Below are 12104 nucleotides of genomic sequence, written 5' to 3' on the forward strand. Positions count from 1 at the left end.
CCCCCCTACGTGGATGATGACACTCAACATGTCCATCCTGATGCCTCATCCGTCCTCAATCCCATACCGCTGACACATTGACCTTGATGCCTTGATCTTGAAATGCCACCCTTGATGCCTTGATTAACTTGATGATGTAGAAAAAGGGGTAGGGGATAGATTCGAGAAAAGGGCATTGAGGAGAGGAAGGGAGAGAGAGAAAGGGAGAGAAGGAAAGAGAAGGGGTAGGAGAGAGAGGAAGAGGTGGTAAGGGGGGGGGAGAGAGAGAGAGAGAGTAGGCTGCAAGTAGGAGGAAGGAGGGAGAGCGAATAGATTCGATGTCACATCCAAAAGTACACAATGAGTGGTGGATGGGGACTTATATAGTCCCTCCACCTTTCCCTTCTAAAGGGCCACTAAAATAGCCCTTTCCCCCCTTCATTACAGACATCCCTTCTTATAGAAATAGATTGCATGTGCGGGCTTCTACCCAAGGGTGTTGGGACATCCAATTGATGCTGATCAACCTGGTAAATGATAGGGGTACTGCTAGATAATACTCGCTAGCTGCTACCATGGTTGCTCATCCTCTGGAAGCCCTTTCCATCTTATGAGGTCCTCAATATACACCGTGTTGCAGAGTACTCGATCCCTAAAACCCACAATGCACTTGGGAACATAGAGGATGTGACACTCCTCATTCATAGGTGGCAGCCCTAAAAGTATGTTTACATGCTGACCTACATGTGGTTTCAGCGAAGACACATCAAACACATTGTGAACCTTAGAGGCACTTGGTAGCTCCAATTGATATGATACCTCCCAATCTTGCAAATGATCCTATCAGGGACATAATACCGATGAACAAGCTTTGTGTTGGTATTACCCCTCAACTAATGGGGTTGCTTTCATTCTAGCTTTCCACAACTTCTCCTTTGTCTTTGTGTGTTCTTCAGTTTCTTTCTCTAATTACTCTTTCAATTTGGAAATTTCAGCCATCTCATGCATATTTGTCTCCACTTCTTGTTCATGCAAGTGTATATTTGATGCTCCAAAATGGACAAATCTTAGTACCTCACACTTGCACTCACATGCTACTTAGATGAGTACTACAAGATGCAACACGTGTGCTCTATATTTGCTAATAGCTCCTCCTGCTATGTGCTTCTCACGTCGTTTCTCTACTAGCTTTAGTTGCTATTCAGAGTGCTTCAATCATTACCAACTATAAGTCTAGGTCCCCTTATATAAAGGAGAAGCATGTCACTCCCTCATATTAGCCAATCGTGCCTTGAATAGAAGGATGGTGGAGTGCAATGGTAGCTTCTAGCTATAAGTTAAAATATCCATATGAACTAAGAAGAGAGATAGGGAAATGAGGATAAATATTAGTTCAAGTATCTCATGAGAATGCCAAATCTTTAGTTTTATGGAATACATCATTGATGAGCTGGCCATTGTAGGAGCTCTAGTGGGGGTAATGGTGAAAACTAGGTTTCAACATTGCTTAATAGTTTGAGATTCAACTTTAAATCATTGGATAACATGTTATAATGATGGAGGCTAGCTTCTTATACCATTAATTATCGGATCTGAGAATGTATGGCCAAACAAATGGTCGCTTAATAGTTTGAGATTCAACTTTAAATCATTGGATAACATGTTATAATGATGGAGGCTAGCTTCTTATACCATTAATTATTGGATATGAGAATGTATGGCCAAACAGATGGCCACAATGTCATATGTACATCTTTCCATTTGTAGGGCCAGATAATAGCAAAGATTTTGACATGAAAGTTTGATAGCTTATATTGTTAGATATAGTGGTTTGGGGGTTGGAAATCATGGGAAAAAACTTGGAAAGAAGGGTGGTCCATAGAAAAAATATTGTGGTATTGCTACAATCGAATTTGATGGTGGGTCAGATCCACTACAATGAGACTCATTGGTGGACGAGAGGCACCCAAAGATGGTGGCAAAGGAGAGGTTGTCAAAGATGGTGGTAGAGGAGAGGATGTCTGAGGAGGCGAGTTTGTTGAAGACCGAGGATTGAGGAGAGGTTGTTGAAGATAATGGTGGAGGAGAGGCTATCAAAGGAGGAGATGTTATCAAAGGAGGAGAGGATATTAAAGACAGTGACTAGAGAGGTGTGGCAAGGTAGGGGAGGAGGGTTAGGGGTGGAAGTAGTAGCAACGAAAGGAAGTCAGGTTCTCCCATGATGCAATACCACCTGCTCCGAAATGCGAGGATCCATATTGCTCCATTTGGCTCCGTCATGCCTCCACGTGCTACAAACTGGGGTCATGTTTCACCAGTTTCATGGCTTTCTTCCACTCGTGCTTATGAGTGGTGTGTGGCTGGCCCCTTGGTGGTTGTCCACCCTCTCACTAGCAATCTCAGCCAGTGCTTGCCTCTTTAGCAAAGACCTCTTATTGGCAAGGATACTGGTAATCTTTGTCTTTGCCCATGTGTTAGCGAACTCATGGTGTTTTGGATTGGGATACCTTTTGCATAAACTCTTGATGGTACCCTTTAGTCAAACTTTCTTTTTGGTCTTTGAATTTCGTAAAGCAATCTCTGTAGTTCTTATGAACTACAAAGCGCATGAATGACATGACTTCCTTCCCCCATGAAACCTGCAAGATGCCACTTGCCTCAGTGATATCATAGTAGATTGTACCATCACCCTCTAGTACATCTGCATCTGAATCATCCCCTCCTCCAAAGCACTATGCCATGCATCCTATGTGGCCCATCTCCTTGCTACTATGCCTGCTTCTATGTCATGATGTGCTACTATGATGGGCACTCGCTGCTGGAGAAAGGTCTCTCGACTGCACATGAGTAGTTTGGTAGCTCTGCGATCTAGAAGGGTCTCCTCACTACATGGGAGTAGGCTGGCAACTTTGTGATCTAGAAGGGGCTCCTGCTGCGTGGGAGAAAGTTGGCAGCTCTACCTCCTATTAGGTTGTCTTGACTCCACAGGGGTGATCCCAGTTGGTGTGGGTGTGGGGTGGTTTGGAGTCTGTACTCTTGACTCATGCGGGGTGTTTTGAGTGCTTGTCATGTAGGTATATAACTCCTATGGAGTTGGAGGGTGTGACAAAACATGTGTGCCTCAGGATCTATGGAGCACTCTAAGGTGGATGGAACCTATGTGGAAACATGATGAAGAGAGTGCTCATGACATGTATCTCAAGTCAATTAGGTTCCAAGATAGATTAGCTTGGACTCATAAAGAGAATCTTGAGATAGTGCAAAGTGCTTGATTGATATTCCTTCAAATGAACCTCCCTTTTATAGGTGAGGGTACTTACATCCATTTGCTTGCTCACATGTGGGATATCTCCTCCATGCCATGTGGCAGCTTATCCTTTGCTCATACCTTTGCTCTACATGTGCTTATGGCACCACAACTCTCAACACCTCCCCTTGGTGCCATGATCCTTTGGCTACTGCAAGGTGGTCAGATGTGAGTTACATTCCATCACCTCCCCTTAGTGCATACCTTGCTACTTAAGGTGGTCAAGTGTGGATTTTACATGTCAATACCTCCCCTGGGTGCTTTCATAGCTACTCTCAGGTGGTCAGGTTTGATTTACAAAACATAGGCAAGGTTGGCAAGGGTTTTTACTTTCTCAATACATTTTGTTCATGTCATTCTGCTCATGGCTTGATGATGACTCGTTTGCTTCTTTGCTTGGTGTAGCTTCATGCATGATGCTTTGTTCTTCCATGTGCCTTGATGCTTTATGTGTGGATGCCATTCTCTGTGCTATGGTCATCTCATGCACTTGTGCTTTCGGCTTGCTTTCTACATTCATGCGTTGCTTTTTCATTTGTTGCAAAGGTCTTACCAATTGATTACTTTCAATATTGGCAGTGTCTAATTGCATACAATGATTCTGACTTGACAAATGCATAGAGCTCAAAAACATGATCACTTTTTCTTTTTGGAGCATGTGCAAATTCTTCCTGGATTGGAAGTTACAGCTTGTCAAAGTTTTGATCAAGAAGAGGGGCCTTTGATGATGTGGCACAGGGATTCACATACAGAATTCAAACTGTGCTTCACAAGGGCCTCTATGCTTAGGTGGCACTTATTGATGTGGCAATTAACCAATCCTTAACCTAAACTTAACATTGTTAAGTGTGGGTTGAGTTAACTTAACCATAGTTTCTTTTGATCTGCCACGTGGCAGATTACTGACCAAGCCCTTACTTGACTTTACCTTTGTGGGTTTACTTGACTAACCCTAGTTAAATCCAATCTGCCACATGTCTTTGCTATCTACTGCCATGTGTCCTAAGGTTTAGGACCTTAGAGATGAAAGAGAGAAGGCTATGCTACAGCGATGACGGCGGCGGGGCAACTATGGCCATGGCGACACGGTGCTTTGCATTCTCTGCCTCATTGGTGCTGGTTGTGCATGCGATCTTCCTTCGATCTTGCTTCATTGCTGGCTGCTCTTCGTCTGTGCGCTGAAGACTGCCCATCGGTGGAGGGCGTAGCAGAGTCAGTTGGAGCTTGGCTGCCTCCTTAGGAGCTGTTTGTCTTGCCGGTGAAGGCTTGGCTGAAGGAGCACTAGAGCTATCCGCTTGGAGGAGGTGGTTTGGAGCATGGGCTGCTGAAGCGTAGTTGATTGCTTTGTTAACAGATGTTGTTGCAGGAGACCATCTCGTTGCACAACCGGTTGACGGAGGAGGCGCCTTCATCTAATAGTCGCTGCTGTTGTAGATGCAGCTGTAGAGCTTTGTGAGCTACAGGTGAGCCGTCGTAGTAGCTTAGCTTCTAGTGGCTTGCAGTTGCCATCAGGTGCAACGGCTGCTGGTAGGCACTGCTGTAGAGCAAAGACAAGGTTGAGGCGGTCAAGATGATGGGTTGGCACTAATCGAGGAGCCACTGGAGTGCTGAATTGCTAAAGCTTTCGCTGGAGGTAGGAGCTTGGAGGTCGTAGGCTACGTAGGAGGCGCAAGAGCCCTGTGTGAACGTCGACTTCTGTTTTCAGCCACTCAATCACCTTCATTGGATTCGTGGAGCTGCCCAAACTTTTCGTGGAGTCCTTTCTTCACTGGCTACTGTAGTTGCGTAGGTCGATGAAGCCGAATTTTCTCAACACTCTCAACAAACTGAACAATCACAGAGTCTCTTTCTCACAAGCTCTCTCTAAGAAGAAAAAGAAGAAGAAGAAGAAGTTCTCACAGATCTATCTCACAAAATAGCTCTCTAACAGGAACTCTCTCTCTCTCTCTCTCATCAAGAATGACGGAAATATCTCATAGCAATGAACGGAATTTTCATTCAATGGACGGAATTCTCTCAATCTAAAAAACTAAAAACTAATCTAGGAGAACTCATGAGTTCCTAAGGCATGCCTACAACTAATCTACGAATGGGAGCAATCCTAGTGAACTACTAATGAGCTAAACTAGGAGAGCTAAACCTATGCTCTGATACCATGACAAAACATGTGTGCCTCAGGATCTATGGAGCACTCTAAGGTGGATGGAACCTATGTGGAAACATGATGAAGAGAGTGCTCATGACATGTATCTCAAGTCAATTAGGTTCCAAGATAGATTAGCTTGGACTCATAAAGAGAATCTTGAGATAGTGCAAAGTGCTTGATTGATATTCCTTCAAATGAACCTCCCTTTTATAGGTGAGGGTACTTACATCCATTTGCTTGCTCACATGTGGGATATCTCCTCCATGCCATGTGGCAGCTTATCCTTTGCTCATACCTTTGCTCTACATGTGCTTATGGCACCACAACTCTCAATAGGGTGCCCTAAAATGTTATATAATTACTGCAAGAAGGCATCTCGAGGATCAAGCGAACCTCCTAAACAGCTTCCTGGCCACATGATGAGCTGCAAATACACAAAGACACAAAGAATAAGTCAAGTAATGAGTAGAGAATTTAGACTAGGAGTAATAAGAGAAAAAAGAAAGAGAGAAAATAAGAGAAAAGAGAAGAGAATAAGAGTAATAAGAGAAAGAAGAAGAACAGAAAATAATAGACGAGGAGAAAGAAGAAAAAAAAGGAAGAGAAGAGGAGAAGAGGAGAGAAAAGAAGAGAAGAGAAGAGAAGAAGAGAAGAAGATTAGAAGAGAAGAGAAGAAGATCATTTGGGCAAAGGAAAGGCAAGGAGGTGGCAAGGTAGGGGAGGAACCAAAACTATTAATGATTTTGGCTGCAAACATAGGCTTGAATTTTGAATTCATGTCACACAAGGAGAATGATTGTAGGAAATATGCAACTGAGTGTCTATAAAATGTGGGCAACTATTTTGAGTGTCATATTATTGGGATCATGTGGCGCGTGTGCGCACGCGCATGCACGCACACACACATTATTTGAATCGTGCTCACACACATGTGCACATGCGTAGGTGCATTCGTGCGTGTGTGTGTGTGTCTGTGTCTGTGTCTGTGTGCATGCATGCGTGCATGTGTGTGTGTGTGTTGTGCGTGTGTGTGTGTGTGTGTTGTGTGAGGTGGACGCTTAATTTTCTTTACTTTTGTTGGGCTACCATTTTGGTGGAACATCATTCGTCCTCGGTGGAACATCATTCTTCCTGGACCTTTGGTCTTGGAGGACACAGAAATCAAGGAAAACAATGAATGTCCTAGGTAATCTCCTCACTTGCTCATAATTTTTATATAGTATTATTCAATGTTGGCCCCAAGCTCTTGAGGCAAATGGATTTTATGAACTTTAAGAGGTTGTAAAAAGGTTTGATGAAGTGAAGGGACTCCTTGAAAAGAGCAACGTGTACACCTTATGTACATAGTGGGTTTCTATACAATATATCCAAAATCTGATAAGACAACCCTTTGTGAGAGCATGTCATAATTTGCTTTGATTGGGAGATATATATGGGTGTGGAGGGCATGTAAATAAATGATGAGACATCATGCAATCACTTGGCAATCTCCCAATTCTCTAATTTATTTTTTGATGTTTTTGATTTATGGGTCGTACAACATGTTTATGCCATTTTAAGTTATGTCATGACACTGTGTTGTTTAAATACTTTGATATTTTCTTAAATGCAAGTGCATAAGCTATGGAGTAGAGAAGAAGAAAATTTAATTATTCAAGGAAGCTCAAGAAAGGGGCATAGTGTTGTTTTCTCCAATGATCCTGCATAACTTTTGCACTATGGAAATTGGTTTTGCATGCATTTCCATTCAGGCTTTGGAAAGTTTTGAGGATCTATGTAGTTTTCCATTTCCAACAATGGGTGAAGCCATTGGCAGTACTATCAAATGGATAGTTACAATGTTGTCCCTAAAACATGGATTGCAAAGGATGTATTAAAAATGAGGAGCAAGGTAGATAATATTGAATTGGTGGTTGGAATGGATGCTTGGAGAGAAAAAAAGGCTCATTATATCGAATGAGATCCTCAACTGGTGTTCAAACATGCCACATCTTAGTTTGATCCATTGGCCAATAAAATAAGTTACTTTTGAGAATGGAGAACAACTAAGACTAGTGGGGACTCATGCAGACTAGTGGAGAACACTCAAGACTAGTGGGGACTCATGCAGACTAGTGGAGAACAAGTAACACTAATCGAAACTCATACAAATGTATGTGATGATGATGATGATGATAGTCTCTTGGGACATCTACATCATACTAGCTAGCTAGCACTACTTCTAGCATTACTTTTATGACTAATCGGAGGCATCCTTGTCTTTGCCCTTGTCACCACTCCCACCACCCTCGGAGCCTTCTTTGTTGCCTTCTTCCTCCTCAATAACCCCATGAGCCTATAAACGAGGGACAACATGTATCAATGTATGAAACATCAAATATTTATTTACAACATTGAGATTTTTTAAGTACTTTTAAATACTTGCATGGGCATTCCAGTAGCCCGGCTATATTGCTCCTCAATAATCAACCCCTCATCATAGAAGTGCCTCCAAGTAGATCGCCTGCCATGTCCACAAGATGATAGGTTGTATCGGCAGGAGTAGGGTATCTACCCCCATGATATCAAGCTGTAAGATGAAGAAAGGAGTTAGAACAAAGGAACAGCCTCCTAATAAACCACATAAATGCAATGTAATTTGAGATTGATACTTATAGAACAAAAGATAAGAAAGCAAGAAGAGAGGACTTGAGAAAAATAAAGGAAGAGAAGAGGAGAAGAAGAGAGAAAAGAAGAGAAGAAGAGAAGAGAAGAGAGAAGAGAAGAAGAGAAGAAAAGAAGAGAAGAAGATAAGAAGAGCTGCGAGAAGAAAAGAGAAGAAAGAAAGAAAAGAAGAACAAAAGGGAGAAAGAGAATAAGAGGAAAAAGATTATATATTCCCTTCTTTCCATCATGCCCTCTTTCCATAAGATTAAACATCATGCTCTACCCTTATACTCTCAGACCTCTTTCCCTATCCCACCCTCATGCTGTATCCGAATTTCCCTCATCATACCCTTGATTTTTATCATGCATGCCCTCTTTCCATAAGATTAAACATCGTGCTCTACCCTTATACTCTTAGCCCTCTTTCCCTATCCCGTCCTCATGCTTTATCCCAATTTCCCTCATGCAATCCCTTATTTTCATCGTGCATGCCCTCTTTCCACAAGCATAAAAAATGAGAAGGGGGATGAGAGTGAGGAAAATGGAATGGGAAGGAGAAGGAGATCAAATTATCGCAGTGCGTCTATACACACAGCTACCAACTCATCTATCTGTGTAGGTACACAGTTCAGAAACAACTTGGCATGCCATTAGACATGCTTCGACACCTAAATATCGAGAAACATCGTCTAAGCTACTTACCTCCACACAAAAAAAAATTGCCCAAAAACATTCTTTCTTGCATGCAAAAGAGGATGAATCTAACGAAAACATCTTTCCACAAGTACAAGAGAATAAGACATTGAGAGAGAAGAGCCACTGACAAGGGACTTACCTTGGATAGAGGTATGAAAATCTTCTTCTCCTTTTTCTCAAAAGCTTCTTCTCCTTCTTCTCTTGTGGCCTCCTTCTTCACCCTCTTCTCTTGTGTGCTTGGAGATGAATGTGTATGCTTGGAGATGAGGTATGTATGCTTGGAGATGAGCTAATCTTGGAGATGGAAAAACAAGTTGAGAGGAAAGCAAGCGCGGTGAAGTGAGGGAAAGGTTTTGTTAATGTAGGTTTGAAACTAGGTAGCGCATCTAAAAACACATCTATAGGCACGTCTGTAATGTGTAATAAACGAGCCTATAGACGTGTTTCACAGTACAGACACGTATTAGACGTGTTACACATTTTTTGGGTAAAAATTTCAACGGTTTGACTAACATTTTGAGTTGTTATCATTTATAGGATGTCTTCATCTTCAAGAAGCACCTCCAGTGAGGATGAATCCCTCTGTCTCCACAATCGAGAAATGTGGTTGGAGCAAAAAATAATGTATGTGTGATTGATGTCAAGGGAATATGTATCATGAACATAGAATTACACTCAGTCACATCTCAAAGTACAGATAATGGGATGCGATCGTATCCATGGTAAGTGTTAAATGTTGAGGTTGATTGAGATACCTATGGGTGTTCATGGGTTTGATATATGCTCCTTTTCTATTTGATATAGGATGCAGTGCCACACCCACATATGTTGTCCTATGGTCGTCGTGGGGAGGCGAAGCGTCGGTGATATGAGGTTGGATATTCACAGGGGATCATTATGGATGCATGGAGTGATGGTCATAGTATCCCTCCACCATTATCTCATGAGGACGTGGAGGAGGACATGTTCAATGATATGGTGTGAGATTTATTTGCCCATGAGTCCTCTAGGAGGGATGATAGCGTGGACCAGGACCATCTTTTTACTGTAGCATCGACACCAGTATTTGAGGGGTGCACATTCTTTGTTCTATGTGCCTCCCTTGAGTTACTAAACTTGCAAACCATTTATGGATGGAGTAATGCAAGTTTCAATGCATTACTCAAGTAAACTTTTTGTTTTGCAAACAAATTATTCTAAAGGATCAATTGGAGTACTTTTTCTCATTTATGGCCTTCACGTGCAGGCCATTGTCTAACATGCTTCCAAGAAAGAATAAATTACCAACCTCAAGAGATATGGTGAGACACTATGTGACATCTCTTGGAGGGTTGGATTATAAGCGCATCCATGCATGCGTCAATGATTGCGTTTTGTTTCATAGAGCACATAAGGATGCTCAAGAGTGTCCTACTTGTGGCAAGGCAAGATATAGAGCATATCTCAAAACTTTGGATGTGCCTCGTAAGGTTCTATGACATTTTCCCATAATCCCTCGCACCCAACATATGTTCGAGTGCAAATCCATTGCAGAGTGATGGCAAGTGGAGAACTCCCGTAGACACTCCTGCATGGAAGCATATTGAAGACATATGGCCAAGCTTCAAGGAAGAGCCCATGAACTTGAGACTTGGATTGGGTATGGATAGTGTGAACTCATTTGGTCTCAAAAGCACCTCCTACAGTGTATGGCCAGTGGTTTTGGTGAATTATAATCTTCCACCCTCCATGGCGATTAAGAAAGGAGATCATTATGTTATCCCTTCTAATTCTTGGGAAACATAAAGTCCAAAATGTGGTTGTTTATCTGGAGCCTTTGATTGATGAGCTGGAAATAATTTTGGAGAGGTATCGAGGTTCATCACGTGAGTAGGCCTCCCTATTGAGACTTCATCTGCAAGGAAATGTTGATGTGGATGATGCATGACTTCCTAGGCTATGGCGAGTGTTTAGGTAAGCATTGAACTTTTAATTATTTCTAGGCAATTGATGTGGCATTGAGAAACCACCTTGCTTATGCAATTGAGTCTATTGTTTAGGTCTCACTGCATTGGGTTACCATGCATGTCCTATTTGTGGTCCTTTGCTAGTTGCTTCACGGACAAAGGACTTGAAGAAGGTCATCTATGAGAATCACCATCGATTTCTCCCACCTAATCATCCTAGATATGTCGCCCCTTGGAATGAAGTCCCTTCATAGTCACTCACTATAGGAGATTGGAAGCAAATTTGGGACCTTTCCATGACTCCTTCTCCACATGGCATGAACCAGTACGATATGTGAGCTCAAGGGAAATAGATCCCACCATGCCTGAGGATGCTCAAGTTATGTCAGTGGAGGTGGTTTGTTTAGTGGAGGATACATTTCCACATTCTATTCTCACAAGCCAACTACATCTCATAGTGCATTTGATGGATGAGATTGCTATATGCAGCACTGTACATGCACGATGGTTTTTCTTCCTCGAGCGCTTCATGAAGACCTTGAAGGGTTTCGTGAGGCAAATGCAAGATTGAAAGGTAGCATGGCTGAGGGTTGGTAGGTACAAGAGTCACTTGTATATATTTTTTAGTTTCTTGTCTATGTGGATAACTCTCTCCCACGACTATGGAGAGATGAAGAAGACCTAAGGATGACCTCTATTATGCCTCAAGGGAAAGGACGGAGCAAAGTAATGGACAGGGAGTTGCTTAATAATCTAAACCTATATTGCATGCTTAATAGTGATGTGATGAAAGGATGGGTGACAAGATATGAGAATGCAAAGGCAAGAGGACAAGGAAAAAGGGTCCTCTTTCATACACACCATTTTTGCTTTGTCTCTTGATGGGACCTATTCCAAATTGATTCCCATTTTAGTAGTATGTTGATAATAAAGACGAGATGGATGTAAAAATGAAATAAATGAAACTTGAGCAATACACTGATTGCAATAAACTTGAGACACTATGTTTAACAACGTGTATGTGACCCATCACACCCATTATCTCTACAAACATTTTCCATCTCCCCTTGCTAGTGAAAGGAGCTTTTGTCTTCTTTGAAACAGTGTGCATCTTGTGAAGGAAGCTCGAAGCAAGGGCGCTTCAAAGAAAGAGTTCTCCATTTTTCTCTTGTTTCTGTGCATTTGTGAACTTTTCTCTTGTTTTTTTCAACAATGGGAGAATGTAGGTTTTGTTATGCCTATTTTTTTTGAGCCCCCTAGCTCTCGTGTCTTCTCCTTTCATATGCAATCTAATCACTATTAGTTTTAGTCACCACTTAATATTTATAAATTCAATGTTACAAATATATTTGTAGCGTTAAAACTATATTTTTAGCATTAACAT

The sequence above is a fragment of the Dipteris shenzhenensis genome, chromosome 12, assembly GCF_047967505.1.
Source record: "Dipteris shenzhenensis isolate YYH24624 ecotype China chromosome 12, Dip_SZ_1.0, whole genome shotgun sequence".
NCBI lineage: Eukaryota > Viridiplantae > Streptophyta > Polypodiopsida > Gleicheniales > Dipteridaceae > Dipteris > Dipteris shenzhenensis.